Genomic DNA, 19,165 nt, shown 5'->3' with positions numbered 1-19,165 from the left:
CTAGCTCTTTTGTTGGTGTTTTGAATCCCGAAAGGCTGCAGCTGCCTGTTTGTGTCTGTTGTGCCTTTAAGGGGCTTGCTGATTCAGTAGGATCCCTTGAATGCATTAATTAGCCTTCCCTCATTTTCCCAGCCCCTGCCTATAAAGAAATGAGCATTTGCGGCTCCAATTGCGGAGCGATGTGAGTCTTGGGGGTACCAGCTAAACGGAGGCTCGGAATTGCTTGCTTTGTGTTGGGCAGTTTTATACTGGCAGCAGCCTGTATGGCAAAGAGGTGCATGGAGGCATGATTAATTTATTGGCTATCACTACTGGCAGGCGAATGAAACACGGGCCCCGGATTAAAGTGTAACGAGGGAGATGGGCATTCATCAGCCCAGGTACATGAGTCAGAAAGACATAAGCATCCAGAGAAAATAACATGTTATGGAAGGCTGGGAAATGATTTATCATTTTTAATATATATCATCTAAACCCACTCTTTATAACTGCTTGTAGGCCTCCATGTTATAAAGACTCGGACAGGAGAGCACTCCTTCTCTAAGACACGAGAGCAAAAGATGCTGGTGGGGAACATAAAGAAGTATGAAGAATGAATGGACTGTAAGGGAAAAAGCATATTTGGCTTAAAATGAAATTTCCACTCGTTTCTTTTTAAATGTTTTAGAAATACGGCTTTTGCTTGGGCAAAGTGCATTCTATCAATCAGATGGGAGGGAAGACAAAATTCCTGGCCACGGAGGCCAATTTCTCAGCTCGTTTTTGAAATTATTATAATATAAGAAAATGCACCTTCAAAGGGTAAATGTGCATAGTGGGCTGACCTGTTAATCCAACTGACTGAGTCACCGTGAACTATGAAGCTTTGAGTGGGAAGGTTGGTTCCGCATCACCAACCATTCTCAGATTTGGACATTAGCAAGAATCAAGTCTAGATTGAATTGAAAACCTTCATGTATGAAAAGAGGCATCTCGTCCTTCGTTAGCCGTTAACTATTCTTCCTTGGGTTTTTTCAGCCCAAGGAATGATAAGAACCATCTTCGGGAAGACTTCCCTTTCCATAATGGGCACAAACAACAAACAACCCTTTGCATTCTGTAACACTTTACAGCTTCTAACAGCAACTGTTTTTCTCAGTTCCCCTCCGGAAATGTCAGGTGTTTCTAGCAAACAGGCAGAGAAAGACGGAGGATTTAAGCAAGTTACCCAGAAAGGTCAGGAAATGTAATGATTGAAGGATATTAAGGGATCTGGTGTCCACTCTCTTCTTTTACCCCTTTTACAAAAAGTCTTTGACTTGGCGTGAACATAGGAGGAGTCTATACTATGTCTATAAATGCAGAGCTCATTGTTTCTTTTGCAAAGAGCGAACCATCTGTGGCTGGACCAATGCTACCTGGAAGCACAAGGCCACTGTCCTAGTCCAGGCCCATCCAGCTCTTAAGACTGCTGCTGCCTTGGCCCGTCCCGGAGCCTCCCCTCCTCCTCCTCCTGTGTCCTCCAGTCCATTCCCTCATGCTGCAGTCGAGAGAACTTTCCAAAATGACCCCTGTCCTCTTCTTTCCCCGTCACTACTCAAAACCAACTGAGGGCTCCATCTCACTGCCTTATGTCCCAAACTCCTAATCTCGGTCTTGGCCTCAACTTACTTTCCAAGTCTTCTCATCTAGTCTCTTTCTCTCATCACGTGCCCTTACAGTGGAGACAGTAATCCACAGCCCCATGCCCACACCAGGCAGTCTTGCTCCCTCTGTGTCTTGACCCCATGTCTCTGCCAATATCAATCTTTTCCCCAGTTTTTCCTATCTACCCTTTGCTACTCAAGAGTCACCTCCTCCAGGATGCTTCCCTCAGCACTCCAGATCGGACTATGTTTTCTCTTCTCTGCTCACATAGAACTCTGTGCAGATCTTGAGTGTAGCTACATATTGTAATGAATCTTTATACTGATCTTTGTCCTCAGCTAGATTATAAACTCTTTGAGCAGGAGCTTCTAGTCTTTCAAGTGTTTATTCCTACACAGAGGCTGGCATAAAGCCTTCATACCCTACAACAGTCCGGGGGGGGGGGGGTAAGGCATTGCACTGTGCCCTGACTAGTGTCCCCTGGAATTGCTTGGCTCAGGGAAGGCTACATACAGCGAACCCATAGAAAGCTACAACTCTGAGCTCTGGCTCTCTGTCTGCAAAAATCAACCCATCTGTAGGGCCCTGAGCTGTGAAAGACAATGGACAGATGCCTATATGTGAAGGACTGCAAGCAACAAGGAAGGCCAGAAGTTTAGGAGACCTTCTGGGGGCAGGGAGAGTATGCATTGGGAGGGGAGGCAAGGAGAGAGAGGCAGTATGCAGGAGTCAGGTCTTACCTACTTCCCAAGCCTTTCCTAACACCTTTACCTATAATCACTGCCTAGCTACTGTAGAGCCAGAGAATTGATCCATCAACTAACATGTTTATTTTTTTTTAAAGATTTTATTTATATAATGGAGACAGAGAGAGCACAAGCAGGGGAAGCAGCAGGCAGAGGGAGAAACAGGCTCCCTGCTGAGCAGGGAGAATGATGTGGGGCTCAATCCCAGGACCCTGAGATCATGACCTGAGCCAAAGGAAGACACTTAACTGACTTAACTGAAGACCGGTGCCCAACTAAACATGTTTAGATTGAAAAAATACTATGTGCAGTACTATGGGAAGGGCTAGCATTAACTGTGTTCTTCCTATGTGCCGGGCATTTTACTAGATCCTCACCATTACAGTATCCCATAGGTATTACGTGATAATACCTGATGGGATCCCCATCCCCCAACTACAGAGGAATCAGGAATCTTCAGGTCATACAAACAGGAAATGGAGCAACAGAAACATGTAGTCAAGAATTAGTCAGAAAGGCTGGATCACAGACAATCAGTTATTGTTTTTGTGGGTTTTTTTGGTTTTGTTTTTTTCAGATGTGGGGAATGACAGTCTATTACTTTTTATTTTTTTAAGTTTTTTTTTTTTTTTTTTGAGAGAGAGAGAGAGAGAGATCATGAGCTGGGGGAAGGAAGAAAAGGAGAGGAAAAATCCCAAGCAGCCTCCCCACTGAGCACAGATCAGTGGGGCTTGATCTCACAACCCAGAGATCATGACCTGAGCCAAAACCAAGAGTCAGACGCCTAACCAACTAAGATACGCAGAAGCCCCCAAATGACGGTCTATTTGTAAGCCGATGGGAATGGTCCAGTAGAGTGTGTGATGCTGCAGGGAGAGAAGGGACAATTGCCAGGGCCATTGATGTCTTTCATCAAGGGAAAGGGGGCAGAACCCAGAGAGCTGTCTGTCCTGGAGAGAAATTTTGCAAAGTCACAACAGTGCAAACAGACCAGGCTACATGGGATAGGGGCGCCCTCGGGTTCTCTTCTGACACCTGGCTTTGATTTTCTCATGGCAATGAGAAGCAAGGCAGGGTGCTAGGAGCGAGTTGGTGGGGAGGAGGTGGAGGGATGTGGAGAAAGGAAGGTAGCGGGTGATGGGGGGCTTGCCCACAGCACTGCAGAGGGGATGCTTTGTGGTGCCTGGGCTACAGGGACTAGAGTGAGCCCAGGGGTGGTTTGGTCAAGAAAAGGGCAAAGACACTCTGAATACATTCAAAGGAGGCATGACAGCCGGTCAATGAGCATGAAATCAGACAAAGTGAGGGGGGGAAAGAAAGGAAAACGAGCAAAAGGTAGGGTTGATGTTTATGGACTGTGGGCTGGCGTCAGGGTAGCAGAGGGAGGAAGGAGTGAGCTGGAAATAGGATTGAGAGGGAGATTCTGGAGATTAGGGAGGGGCTGGTCTGAAAATGTCAAGAAGATGTCCACGAGAACATGACCACAGCAGGACGGAAGGTGCGTTTCTCATGAAAGACTAAGCTTCGTAAGAACAGGCTGAGTATTTTTCCTAATTGGTGAGAATTGTCCATAAAGGGATCTTATTTTTTTCTCCCAAGCGAGGGGGAATGGGAGGGAGGAAAGGAGGGAGGAAAAGAGACCTTGGCAGCAAAGCACACCACTTAATCACATCCTATTTCTCAAAGTAGAGCTTGAGAAAAAGTAACTAAGAAACCCGGCACCCTGTAGTTTCAGGGCTTCCCAAAGTCCTTCATCCATACCTCGAATAAAGAGCAACAATTTGTCTGAATTTTGCAGACACACTTGAGGGGTTGGCAGCCTCCCGCACCAGCCAGTTTGCAGAGATTAGGCGGAAGACAGCACGACTCCCGCGCGGCTAAGCGGAGAAAACCTGCAGGCACCCTCGCTCTGCGTCTGCTGGAGGCTTGCAATCAGCTCCCTGTCCAAAAAGCCAACCCTTGGCCAAATGACGCCCAGACCTGGGAGTGGAGCAAGCGCTCCATAAATATTTGGTGTTGACCAAAGGAAGGAAGCTGCCCCTGCTCTGGAACTTAGCGGAGCTTGGGGGTGCCCCCAGGGGGTGCATGCCTTCCGGTGAAGGTCAAAGGTGCCAGACCCCACCGGGTCCCCACCTGGGTCCCCATCTGAGTTAGGTGGATCACAGGGCCAGGAATCTGAAGCCCCAGGGTTGTTTCTCCCTTCCACCCAGTCCGCAAACATTTAGTGAACAACTGTTACGTGCCCAGCTTTGTACCAAGAACTGGGGGGTCTCGTGGAAATCAGGCAACTGTACCTGTTTATCGAACAGGACACAACTGAAGCCAGTGAAAAGTCAGGATGAAAATGAGTGCTCCCCTGTGGGCTGTATTATGGTTTCTTTGTTTGTGTGTTTTTTTCTCTTTTAAAGATTTTATTTATTTATTTGAAAGAGAGAGATACTAAGGCAAGAGCACAAGCAGGGGGAGCAGCAGGGAGAGGGTGAGGGAGAAGCAGACTTCTGGGCGAGCAAGAAGCCTGACCAGGGCTCCATCCCAGGGCCCCGGGATCATGACCCGAGCCGAAGGCAGATGCTTAACCGACTGAGCCACCCAGGCGCCCCTATTTTACGTTTAGAAAAAGTATATTTGGACTCTTTGGATGAGAAGTCATTAGACGAGCAGAAGAGTGCTATCGCAACGTTCGCCCCCCAAAACCATCTGACAGAGATACCCATTAGGTTGACCACCAAACCACCACAAATGGAAGGTCGTAAATAATATATACTGGTCAGAGTCAGTATGAATGTGGGTTAATTACTCCAGTAATAAAGGAAGTGAGGTAATTTATTTTTCCAAGAGTTAATGAAATGGATGTTTCACCTTCCAGTGCTTTGTGTACATCTGGGCATTTCCTCTGTTCGAGAAACTGAAGCCAAGTCTTATAGCAAAACATTATGAAAAAAAAAATCATTAAGGCTTCTTTGCAAGATTTCAAATGTCTTTTAATCAATGAAGCAGAGGTAAACAGTGCTATCTTTGATCTATTTTAAATATTAGGACTGTCTACTTTGAGTAAATAAACCATTATTTCTTTTACTTTATATATCCTCAAAAAGAGTTCACAAAATAGTACACATTATGGGAAGAAAAGTAATACTAGGTAGCTAAATTCATTCCTCTGGTATTAAGGTTTTTTCCACAAAAGCTTTTGAATAACTTTTTGCATGATAAAACACGTGCTTGGCTTTTCCTTAGGACATTTGAAAAATGCAGAAAGTATAAAAAAGAAAATGAAAATTGCCTGTAGTCCCACATCCCATAATTATTAACATTCTGACAGGTTTATCTCATTTTTTATATAAAAAATAAGTTTTGGAATCATGATGCCTATAGAATACTTCCAGAGTATAAAACTATATTAAACATATTCTAAACTTATTCCTTAACATCACAAGGAGGAATTGTTTTTTTTTTTTTTTCTTTTCTGTTTATTTTATCTATGTGAGAAGATGGATGTTAGCTGCACCTCGTGTGATCATCATTTCACAATACATGTAGATCAAACCACCATGCTGGTCTCCTTAAACTTGTCCAGTGAGGTAAGGCAATTACTTCTCAATGAAACTGGGGGGAAAATGAACATAAACATATGGCATCTTTATTGCACAAAGGAGGTACTCTTTTCTTCTTAGTCTACCAATTCTTAGAAGATGAGTTACTTAACTTTGTCAACACATAAACCAAGTGAAGAGAACTGAATTTTATTTTGTGACTTAGGCTTTGTCACTGCTTTCTGAGCTTATCACCGTAGCATGGGGTTATTCTTTTATAATTAGGGTATCAGAAGGTTTTCTGAAGTTTTACTTTTCTGTCTAAAAGTCCTCTCCAGGGGAGCCTGGGTAACTCAGTCAGCTAAGCGTCTGACTCTCGATTTCACCTCAGGTCATCCTCTCAGGGCTGTGAGTTCGAGGCCCATGTCAGGCTCCACACCAAGCATGGAGACTGCTTGTGACTCTCTTTCTCTCCCTTTCCCTCATTTGGTACTAAAACCTGACCCAAAGTGCTGTGAGGCTATTTGGAGACTATTAATTCCAGTTAGTGTAACTAGTCGTCAGACTTAGTGCAGAAATCCCACTGAAGACAACTACAAAGAGCTCGCCTTGGGTGGCGCCTGGGTGGCTCAGTTGGTTGGGCCACTGCCTTCGGCTCAGGTAATGATCCCGGACCCCCCAGGATCGAGTCCTGCATCAGGGTCCCAGCTCTGCGAGGATTCTGCTTCTCCCTCTGACCTTCTCCCCTCTCATGTTTTCTCTCTCAAATAAATAGATAAAATCTTAAGAAAAGAAAAAAAGAAAAAAAGAACTCCCCTTGGCCCCACTGGAGGTAGTGGTAACATTCACTATAACAACCATATTCCATTTCTAAAATCCAGAGTCCCCAGATCCAAAGCATCCATTTCCAGGGGTTTGGGATAGAAAGCATGTTTCTGTATAACTGTAATAATATTAATTTATGCTAGAAAAGAATCACATATCATTCTAGTGTGATCTAATAGTGCAATCAATTTGTTCTCTCAATTGGAATGCAAGTCGCTTGAAGGCCCAGACTTTTCTCACTCCTCACATCATCTCCTATAGTAACTTTCATGCTCCCAAGTCCCTGGTGGGTTCTTGGTAACCAATTTACTCAATTCTCTCCAAGAGCATCTTCCTTAATTCAAGATATTCCAGTTCCCTGCAAGGCTACTTCCTTCAGATGAAAACATCAACATAACCGTCAATTTCCAACCAGCTGTTGGGGGAAATGGGCTGGGTAGACCCGGGGAAGGGCTGCCCTTGACTTGCCCTTCTGTATACCTAGTGATGGTTTCCTACCTCAAATCAAGTAGTTGGCCTTAAATATCTGAAAAGTAGCTGTTCTATTTAATAAAACATTCGAAATATGTCAGCACATTTTAATGATTTTACTTCTACCATAAGGCTCACTCAAAACGTTTTTGGCAAAGAGTGGAACTATGGCATGTGTTCAAATGGTATAAAACTATATTTCTTTGAGGTTTTTGGCCCGAAGATGGCCCCAAGATGTGATGGGATCTTTGGCACACGGCACAAGATATTAATTCCTGTCTCACACCTCAACCATGAGGGCCTCCTTATGTTTCTGGAGCTGTTACATCTTGTCAATTGTTTTGAGTTTTCTATTAGATTACAGTTTGCTGGCATTGCAGGGGGAGATCCTGAAACTGTACACAAGAACAATGACTTACATCACTTTCATATATCATATTTTCCCAAAGGACTCGCCATACATGATTTCCAAATAACTTCCAATCAGCTGTCTTCCCCAGGACAGCCTTGTGTTGCCATTAGCCACAAGAGTATCTTCAGCACCGATGGTGGGAAGCAGTGATCTCGGAGAATTTTATGACTCGATATTATAAAGGAGGTGAGGGGACAACTGGCATTTTCTGCCAACCCAATGCATCAACTTTCGATCTCTGTAGGCTTGTTGTTACCTCTGTCTGAACCTCATGGTGGCAGGTGCCAGAAAAATGATCCCCGAGTTCTAGCTCTTGATGGACAGACACTTCTTTGGTGCGAAGAAGCTCACTGTTCCAAAGGGAGCAATGGCTATCTTTCAGAGTCAGGATATTTTCACAGACAGAATATAGCTTAGCGTGCTCCATCTCTCAGGGCAGAGCCAGGCATGGATGGACCTTGTATACATCTACTGTGATGATTGATAATGACGATGGGGCAGGTGAAGGAAGGTTGCCTTTTTCAGGCCAGGTACTCAGTAGTTGTTGATCGACAAATGGTGACAGCTACTAGATGCCACTCTAAAAGACATCTACCTTATCCAAACACTCAGACGAAATGCCTGGGAGTATGCAACTATGTCTCGTTGAGTTGAGTTGTGGACGTCTTTCTGAGCACATCTGGAAGAGTGTGTGTGTGGGGGGATGCATAAGAAACTGTTCTAGGGTTCCCCTGCCAAAGGAATACCACCTACCCATACCTGCTATCAGCCAAAAAAAAACTCCTGTCTGAGCAAGGAGGCCACTACTCTTGGTCTATTTTGCATATGTGCTCTAGTATGAGCTTGACCAGTGACATAATTTGCAGTGGCCAGTGCTAAATTAAATGCAGGACCCTTGTCCATAAATCAAGCATTCAAAGTGTTGACAGCAGAGCACTAAACTAAGCACGGAGCCCTTAGAGGGTCTGTGTGAAGGTACTGATCCATGCCCATAAGGATATTCCATACACCATGGGGCATGAGTCAGAGAATCTCACAGTTATTCTTCTCCTTCCCTATCCCTCTTGTAATCCTAGAAGGCTCAAAAGGGGGCAGAGCTAATAACATGAGCTAGGAAAGATGAGGCCCATGTTACATTGGCTCCACAATTTAACTTGCGTCAAATTAGAAAAGGAAAGTGAGCAGGACAACCCAAATGCTTCCTAGATGCTCAAGGCTAAATGGTGACCTTGATAATCAAGGGACAAGATGATATCAGGGCAAACTTCATGTGGTGGGGTCTAAAGTTGTTTCCCCCCTTGTAAACAGAGGCTTGATGAAGAACTACGAATGCTCTGGGGTTCGGGAATAATTATCCTGGAGGCCGGCTCCAGGGGTCACAGGTATGCAAAGCTGGACACCACGGTCAGCTGCAGAATCAGAAATCTGCCACTTTAAATTAATTTGGATTTGATTTAACTTCCTTTATAGGTAGGATAAATACAGGATGCCCAGTGAAATTTGAATATTAGATCAACAAGAAGTAATATTTTGTGTAAGCATTTCCCAAATATTGCATTGGACATAATTATACTAAAAAAAAATTATTTGTTGTTTATCTGAAATTCAAACTTCACTGAGCATCTTGTATTTACTTACTAAATCTGGCAACATTGCTTTTTTTTTTTTTAATTTATTTATTTATTTTTGAGAGAGAATGAGAGAAAGGTGTGGGGAAAGGCAGAGAGAGAGAATTCCTTAAGCAGACTCACCACTGAGTGCAGAGCCTGATGCAGGGCTGGATCCCAGGACCCTGAGGCCGTGACCCATGTGCAAATCAAAAGTCAGATGCTTACCCGACTGAACCACCCAGGTGCCCCAACAACATTACTCTTGATGGGTTCTTGATAGGTTCCCCCACCATATTTTGTCAAGTTCTGTAAGAAAATGTCAACTTCTCTGAGCTGATCTGGATTTCTGGGGGCAGTGAGGGTATAACCCTCGGACAGAAGGGGCCGTGGAGATGCAGCAAGCTGCTTGAGCGGAAGGGAAACTCAAATAAAGCAAACTGTGGAGCCGCCTTTGTGCACATCCTCACCTGGGCCTTCTCCTGCTGTTCTCAACCCTCCTGCACACTGGAACCATCTTGGCAGGGGATGGGGGAGTTACGGGGGGGGGGGGGTAAAAACATCAACGCTAAGTTCCCACCCCATAGACAGCCTTATTTAATTGGCCTGGAGGCAAGCAAAGCAGGTGGGGTTTTCAAAGTTTCCCAGATGAGAACAATTCCAGTAAACCTCAGTGTTAAAGCCCCAAATACACATATATCCTCAAAATCCAAGTGTCAGAAATGGATTAAATGTTCACTTTAATACCTGTGGGTATGAGTGTCTCTTTTTTCTTTCTTTTTTCATAGAAAGCACTAAAAGCATGAGGTTAATTAGCCAATCCGGGTTGTTCTCAGACATCACTGCTCATAAGAATCACCTGATTCCCAGTACTGGGTCCCCAGGGACTCCTATTTTCTGAAGCTAGTGTGCATCCCAGTGGCTCTCAACTTCAGTGTGCTTTACAACCACGTGGAAAGATTTTTGAGTGGGGAAGATTCCTGCCCCCCACCCCAAACCAATGCCACGACCATGCAAGGCCCAAGATGGGAGTGGGCGCTCAGACACATTGGTCCTGATGCAGACCATAGCTGGGGTTGTGGGCCCCTCTGCCCCTGGCGTCCTCCTCCACCCAGCTGGGGATAATAATTCACTTATTATTACCTCATGGTCTCAACAAGAAAACCAAGTACTGGGGTGGATCCCCTGCATCCTTCAACAAAGCCAGAGCTATAGATAATAACATGATATTTCTAATGCATGCTAGAACAGTAGCTCATCATGGGACACAGTGGGCCTTGGCTGCTTCTGCTTCTCCCCTTCCCTGGCATGTCCACCCAGGTTGCCCCTCACCTCCATCAATTACACATTTTACCCCTCTTCCAGGGCTGGCAGAAATGTCAGCTTCCCCACGAGTCCTTCTCTTGATCTCCACAAAGCAAGTAATCACTATAACCCCGTGCATCTTTGAATCTCTTTAATGGTGTCTATCTTATTCTCTCTTGCTGTATCTGTTTTGTAAACTTAAAATTCCCTGTGATATTATAAACACCTTGAAGGTAAGTCTTATGTCTCTGTATCCTTTTGAAATGCCCAATATCATTGGGCGGATGTCAAAAGCCTATGTCCTGGATTAAATTGGGATCATTAATACATCTCAAGCCTATAACCAAGAATCAATGAAACCCACTGTTTCAACTTAAAGGGAGCACAACAGAGGTGACAAGAATACAAGAGTATCAAGGTCGTTGAATTCACGTTCCGAAGTTCAGCATGACTGGAAAACATGAACAACTTTGCATTTCCAAATCAACTGTGTTTTCTGGACGTAGCAGTGAATGCAACTTCTGAATCTTTTGGCATCGACTTCAGCCTTACTATGAAGAATAATGTACAAATTTTGTTTTCTGAGACTATGAAAGACTTTCATGTTAGAGCTAAAATATCTTGCTTTCTCAGAAGTATATTCCTCTGGGACCTGCACCAACTCCCCCATCAATAAAGAAAAGAGAACCATTAGAATCTGCGAGGTTTGTTTCCATCCTGTGAGCAGCTGTGTTGACCAAACATGGTTTCATGTCCACTGCCTGGCCTAGGCCCTGAGGGCTCTTCTTCTCCCTCACAGTAGCAGGAAGCAATCCAGGAATGGATAGGAGCATCTTCTCTGGAGACAGGAGGCCTGGATTGAATGTTGGCTGTGACAATTAATTAGCTCTATGACCTCTAGAAAGTGATGAAGCCTCCTTGGGCCTCAGCTTCCATCTTTTGAAACTGGGAGTAATAGTATCTACTATTAGTCATCTCTGCTACTACTCTCGGACCCCATAGGACTGTTAAGAAGGTACCAGGAAGGAGTTGGCATACCCAAAGCACTTAAAGTTCTGTCTGGGACATGGTAAAGGCCTCTCTTGGGGAACGTCCAACATACCACAGCCCTAAAGAGACTGGACATGTTGTTCTTTCTTACTGGAAGTGAACACACACACACACATACTCACACGGACATACTCAACCACAGGTGGACATGTATACCAAACATCATATAAATACTAAAGCCAAGACTAGGGGGAAAAATTAACAAATCTCAGTGTTAACAAAGGGACTAAGAGATGGGCTTTCTTAAACATTTCTGGTATGGCTGCAAATTAGCCAATATTTCTAAAAGTAAACTGGCCATGTGTTATAAAGGTCTTAAAAATATTCAGAACTTCATGAGAAACTGTATGTCTGAAATTAGTGCCAAGGGGAACAGAGAGATGGACAAAGATGCCCATTATGTTGTTATTTTTAATAATGAAATTGGAATTTTTTAAAAGTCCCATACTAGGAAATGATTAAATACATTATGGTTTAGTCACAGGGTGAAATGTTACAATGACACGAAAAGACTAAGTTCTGGGAAATGCTAACTCCCTAAAGAAATCTTCAGCATATACTGTTCAGTACCCATACTAGGAAATAAAAATATTTATAGGCACTATTATTTCACCTATGTAATGATTATATACATAGAAAGGTACTGGGGTAAAAAGGTAAGGTATTCCTGGGTTGAAAGCATTACAGGAAATTTTTACTTCTTTCTTTGTACTTTATATATTTGTTAAAAAACACATTGCCGGCATAATTTGCTAAATCTCTTGGGAAAAGAAGTAAACACAGAGTAAGGGCACCAGAATTAGTTCATTACCACTGGATAGCCATTTAAAAAAACTTCATCTTATAATACTGAGAATAGCTTTAAAGATTAAACAGGGTGGGCGCATATTTGCGGGAGACTCTACCTTAATTATAGCACATTCTTTCTCTTTTGTTCACTAAGAACAGCTCAAAGAAAGATGAAAACAAAACAACACGAAAAAAAACCCATAGGCTGCTCACAGAAGCATGCTATGAAGGAAGGAATGCAGCAAGGAGCCCCTCCCTGGAGCCAGCTTCTCAGAGCTACTTTTTGGGGGCCTGCGTCTGTCACACTTCTATCCAACATCTCAAAACAAGAAGTTAAGGACCCCATAAAACCCCCCTGGGTATGAACATGATGACATGGTGTAAAACCTTCCAGGTACAGGACACTGCTCAAGAGCATGAAGGTAACTGGGGATGGGCAGGGACTCTTGGTGGGGCTTGAGCCCAGAGGGCATGGAAGGGGCTGGAAAAGGCCAGAAAGACCAGATGACAATGGGGTCTGAGGAACGCAAAGCGCCCTAGGCAGCAGTGGTTGCCAGTCACTCTGAGTTCCCATGTTCAGCATAATTTTACATGAAGCCCATAATGTCTTAAATGTGACAGAACGTGGGCTTGGTGAGTGTTCCGCAAACCATTCCTATTCCGGATCAGCTTGGCCCCCAGATGTTGCTGATGGCATATTCCCCAAAATGCCTAGTGTTTTCCCCTCTGGTAAATGGGAAACAAAACACTCTCAAATTCAGTGAGAAAAAAAAACTCTTGCTATTTGTTATGGATAGGCAGGAGGCCACCCAGGATTTCCCAATACAAAAGAAAAACATGGGTCTTAGCGACCAGGATTAAGCTACACCATCCATCAAAGGCAAAAGGAGAGAATCATAAATCCGTGAGCAATCCCAGAAGGTATCTGATGGTTCACATCGTCTATCTTGGAATGTCAGAGAGAAGCGTATGGCCTATGTGGGTCTTTGAAACATATCTACCATCAGCTTCCTCTTATGCCAGGTCTGGAGCCAAAGAGCGCCCCAACATGCAAAGGGTTGGAACATCACCTCTAGTGAGGCCAACAGAAGGAACATTTTTAACAAGTCAGATCCAAAGAAGAACATGAAAATAAAACTGAATTATAGATTGTTTCATTATAGGAAACAAAGCCATTCTCAGCTATTGGGGCAGAAATGCCACCTGGGGGGTTCATAGGGTGAACTTGCCCCAGATGTGCTTTGACCATGATGTTGTTTAAAAACAAAAAACTAGGGGTGCCTGGGTGGCTCAGTCAGTTGAGCATCCCACTCTTGGTTTCAGCTCAGGTTGTGATCTCAGGGTCGTGAGATAGAGCTCCTATTGGGCTCTGTGCTCAGTGGGCAGTCTGCTTGAGATTCTCTCTCCTTCTTCCTCTGCCCCTCCCACTTGTCTCTCACTCTCTACCTCTCTCAAATAAATGATTAAATCTTTAAAAAGAGAGACAGAGATTAAAAAAAAGAAAAAATACATGATCTGCCAGCATTTTAAAAATTAGGGAATTTCATATAAAAATACTGATCTCTGAGTTCTTAAAAAAATAACATGAAACAGACAATCCTGCAGAATGGCCCACATTCTGTCGCCAGAAAGAAAGAAGTAACCATCTTTGGGCTGGCTCTGCAAAGTCCCCAGGGACCCCCTACACTGATGGATATATTTTCCTGGCCTTCAGTTTGCAGTCCCTGAATCACAGATCACACAAGTAAATACAATAACTAAATATCTTACTCTTCTTCAGCACGTAGAAGAGATTGACAGACATGTTCTTTCTTTTCTGTCTTTGAGCTCTGTTAGCCAAAAAAAAAAAAAAAAGAAAGTCACGCAATAAAAAGATTGTACTTCAATTTTTTTTTAAGCAACAAAAATCATATTGAGGTAGAGACTCAAGGGGGATAATTCTACTTTGGGGAGGTTACTAATGAGTGCATTAGAGTTCTCTTTGGAATGGCTAAGAGAATTCATCTGTTTGGAAGGGACGGGTGGTAAGAGATTTGTCTTATTCTCTAGAAAATCTTCCCCTGAAGCCTGAATCTCCCTGACTGCAAGCAGATCTATGGAAATACAAAATTTCCCTGTCATAAAAATAAATCCTAAAAGATAAATTTTTAGCTTCAACATCGAGTGAAGTTAGAGCTCTTTGACAAATGATGTTCTGGGTTGCCATGACAACTGAGCCCGCTAGAGGTGTGTGTAAAGAGGCCTGCCCATAAATCAGAACATTTTAGGAAGGGGTTAAAACAAACACTTCTAGACTATTCCCAAGATTTAGTGCCAAAAATGTAATTATAGACATTTGTATCAGTCTGCCGTAAAGCATGACGTTTCCAATATTACAAAATGTTAATTAAAAAAATCTATTAAACCCATGTCCCTCTGAGAGAAATTAATATCACACCTAAGGTTGGGAGTCAGTGCAACCCAGAAGCCAGGAAAATTGGATGGCCAAGCAGAAAGGGAGGCTTAAAAGCAGACTAAGCCAGGAGCAGTTAAGAGTTTGGGCTAGATTCTGACCCTCGGGGCATGGGTTGAGGGCTAGAGGACAGGCTCAGAGCCTTTCGAGAAGCCTGAGAGAGTACAAAGAGTAATCAAAGACTTGGAGGTGGAATTAGAAAGGAAAAGCTGAGAGATGGAGGTTAGCTCACCTGAAAATACAAGGATGAGGCACCAAAGAATCATTCAATCTGGGAGGAGATAAACAACATGCGGTAACCATAGCAACTTCCAAAGAGGTCAGGAAAAATGAGAATTAGCTTAAAATCCGACACTGGATTAATGCTTCTTAAGGCAAAGGTCATGATAGGTCACTCCAAGGGTCACAAATGAGCTGCCTGCAGGCTCAACTGGGTCAAGAGACACATTCCTCTCTGGCCTGTACGGTATTCTTTTAAAAGCGTACAGAGCTGGCCAACATTGAGGAAGCAGGAACTCACACATAAAATTCTGGCATCTTCTCTTTCAAGTGCTGACCCAGTGATAGGCTTGGATTTCATGTGGCAACTGGAGTTGGGTTCATGGAACAGAAGCTCCTTGAAGACAAGGTGTTCGCCTTGTTCAACCCTGTGTCCTCAGCACCAAGGACAGTGGAGGGCATTCTGAGTTGAATAAATGAATACTGAATTATGGTTGAATTAATGAATGGGGAGCAGCTGCCCTCTTTAAATAAGGGCACAGTCTCCAAGGGGCTCCCCCACCCGGACTGTCTGGCCTGCCTGGACGCTAAAGGCATTTCAATTTTCTACCTCGCTCTGTGCAGTAAGTTTTTTCTTTAGTTGAGACACTCTGTTGCCTTTGACGTGAACGCCTCACAGAACCCACGTTCGTGGCCACATAGGCAGGCTGCTGAAGCAAAATGACTATGTGGTAATATTCATTAAGGGTTTTAAGGGCTAGCCCCCCAAATAATCTTCCTTTAAAGGTCTGGCATCGTCATTCATCCTGCAGGCAGAAAGCTATACCAAAGGCTTGAGCAAAGCAAGTACTTCTGATAGGCTTCAGATCACTTGTTTATTCATTCAACAAACAGGGAAACTTTTCTAAGTACTAGTATGATGCAGGGCCCTAGGATACATCTCTTTTACCTCGATGGCCCGAGCTTTAAATTTTTGTTCAGTGACTGAATGAGCAGTGGGAATCACGATAGATAGTAGCCACATCACAAATCTACTATATGCTGATGTATCCATTCTTAACGAATCCTCGCAAGCTGTGTGCTAGACATTATTATCCTTATTTTATAGAAAGGGAAACGGAGACTTAGAGAGGTTAATGACCGGGTCCACAACATCGGCCAGAGGGACTGGAGGGACTTGTCACCTAAACTATGTGTGTGAGAGGTTCTGCCTCCCGGCTCTTACATAATCCCTGTTCTCAAGTGTAGTAGGTTCAGTAGTAGCCTCAAAAAAGAAAAAAAAAAGATATTTCCAATTATATCCCCTGACACCAGTGAAGAGGTTCTTATTTAGAAGAAAAGAGTCTTGGCAGAAGTAAGAATCTCAAGGTGAGAACATCCCAGACATCGGATGGGCCATAAATCCAATGATAATTATTCTTCTAAGAGGAGGTGAGGACATGGAGGCACAGAAAGTAGGCTATGTGAAGACAGGCAGGGACTGGGGTGGCACATCTACAAGCCCAGCCATGCCAAGAATTGCCACCTGCCACCAGAAGCTAGGAGAGGCCTAGAACAGATTTGCCCTCAGACCCTCCAGAAGGAACCAATCCTGCCAACACTTCAATTTCTGACTTCTGGCCTGTGGAGGGATGTATTTCTGTTGCTGTAAGCCACCAAGTGTGTGACGTCCTGTTATCGCAGCCCTAGGAGACTAATACATCACAATACTCCCAGGCTGACATATGGAGTCCCCCAGAAAACTTAACCTATCTTGTTCTTCGGGGCAATAGGGCTGCATTCAGGACCCTAACAGGGTCCAGTGACACGCATCTCAGGATGACACGCAGTCTCCTAATAAAAGACTCCCCATTTCCAAACAAGACTGATATCTAGGCTTTTTTCAGAAAATCAAAGTGAATCCAACTAAGAATTATATATATTTCATTTCCTGCTTCAAAAGCATGGGCATCCTTAGATAGGAATGGTGTGTGACGCTTTATGCAGCCATAGAAGACCCACTAGATAATCAAAGACAGCACAACACTATTATGGGAGAATAGGAAGGAAGGTGTCACTTCCATATGGGCCGTCTTGGGGAAGCTTCTAGAAGGGAGGCAGGAGTGAAGCTGGGCTTTGGAAAAGGACAGTAGTCATGACCATCCTCATAATGTTATTATTTATTGATATATTACAACATATCCTGTCCTGCCTACCCACCATACTTTTCCCATGAAATGCTCTGAGTCACCCTACGAGGTAGATAACTGCCACCCTTATTTCTCTGAGGAAGGATTTGGGGCTTGGAAAGCAAAGTGCCAAATCCAAGGTCACCCAATCAACAAGTGACAGGACTTTGACACACGAATATACCAGGTGGAGGGAGGAAGAGGGTCAAACTCAGTATAGCCAGAGGTTTGGGGAAGCACAGAGGTGGTGGTGGATGGGAAGGCGTGGTAGAAAAGACAGGCTGGAGCAAGAATGTTCTGGAGTTTGGAGCCCCATTTTGAGGAGTATGGATTTGATCTACGTAGCTGCGTCAGTTGTGTCCAGGGCTGAGCGACTCGCTCAAGTCTGTGTTTTAGGAGGAAAATGTTGGACTCACCAAGTTGATGAGCGTGGTGACAAGAGTGAAACCAGTCTGCCCCAGACAAATACAGACAGCCTTAGGGAAGCCTGGGTGGGAGGGGGTGGGGGTGGAGAACACCTGGTGGGTTCGAAAGACAGCAGGGAGGGAGGTACCTGGGGGGTTCAGTTGGTTAGACGTCCAACTCTTGGTTTTAGCTCAAGTCAAGATTGGGGCAGCTAGGGGATCGAGCCAGCATCAGGCTCTGTGCCCAGTAGAGTCTGCTTCAGATTCTCTCTCCCTCTCTCTCTCCCTCTTACCCTCTCAAATAAACAAATAAAATTTTTTAAAAAGAAAAGAAAATGAAGATAGCTGGGAGAAAGATGTAGCTTGATTTCAGGACAGCATGCATTCAAGAAGTAAAGACAAGGAAGACATCCTGGCTAGTGCAGAGGTGTGGAAGGATGGACAAGGTGTGGGCCAGGGCACAGGACACAGGGCAAGGGTTGTGTGAGCACACGTGGTGGATTCTGTTTAAACAAACAAACAAACAAACAAACAAACTTTTTTTTTTTGTCTCTGGGACCCTCAGACTCCAGGGATGGTCATTAGCAGGTGGTGCTGTAGCTTCTGCCTTCTCTCCCTACCTGATGGCTTTCCTTCAAGGGGATCTGGTTGGAGTCGAGAGGGTATTTAAATGAAACATATGAATACTTTAAACTTTCCAAAGGAAATCCTGTACTCTAGGTTTGAATCAGGCAAGATATACAAACCACTGGCCTGTTCTCCCCCTGGCCAGGGTCAGGACGGCCATGGGTCGCAGGCCTAGAACTCAGCATTACAGGACGGAGCACCCCAAACTCCGCCTGCATCTCAGATGAACAACCGGCAAACTAAGCAAAGAGAAAGAACTCAGAGCAGGGACTTGCCACAGCTTTCGAGAGCCCATGCACGGCTGTCTTGAAGATTGCTGGTTCCAGAGCTCCTTCCTAGCTCCCATCCACCTTCCCACCTTCTCTGGAGAGCCACGCAGTCCCAGAGGAGAGATGAACTAGGGGTCTGGGGCCGATACACAGGTAGCCAGAGTCTAAAATAATCTGAATTCTGCACATGGATCTCCACAAGCAGCACCTGGGATACATGTCAGTAAGCTGAGCCCCATTGCCAGTCCTGCATCTTCTGCTCCCTCCGCAGGGTGCCCCTGCAGCACGCCCTTGATCAGCCCCTGCTCCATGAACCCTCAGTGCCTTTACTTCCAGGAAACCTGGCTGCAGCCCAGCGTCTGTTCCAGGCTGCTGTGGAGGAACCGTATCTTAAAAGCGATGAGCAGCATCGCCAGCAGAAGGGTCACAAAAGGCAAAATCTGGCAAAAGACATTTTACTTTGGCTCATGGAGACTTGAAAAAATGTGAAGGATCTTGCCAACATGGAAAAACTGGGACATGCCCCATAAAAACCTAGATCTCCCCTCGTCTTTAAAAATCAGACTTGGCTGCCCCGAGCCTGCGTTCTGACACAGAGACAGTGGGGTCTGGGGGCAGCGAGCGGTGCCAGTACGTGAGCCCGTGCCCACGCGCCCACTGACTGA

General features: G+C 44.5%; 1 protein-coding gene across 4 annotated transcripts in view; it reads right to left on the bottom strand.

Moving 5' to 3' along the window:
- NTRK2 (neurotrophic receptor tyrosine kinase 2) overlaps positions 1–19,165 on the bottom strand; it is a 327,279-nt gene that overhangs the window by 167,115 nt on the left and 140,999 nt on the right. The gene's annotated exons all lie outside the window — the stretch shown is intronic.

Source organism: Mustela nivalis (genome assembly GCF_964662115.1).
Source record: "Mustela nivalis genome assembly, chromosome: 13".
NCBI lineage: Eukaryota > Metazoa > Chordata > Mammalia > Carnivora > Mustelidae > Mustela > Mustela nivalis.
The sequence above is the reverse complement of the archived record's forward strand: the minus strand, read 5'-3'. Positions and strand labels throughout refer to the sequence as shown.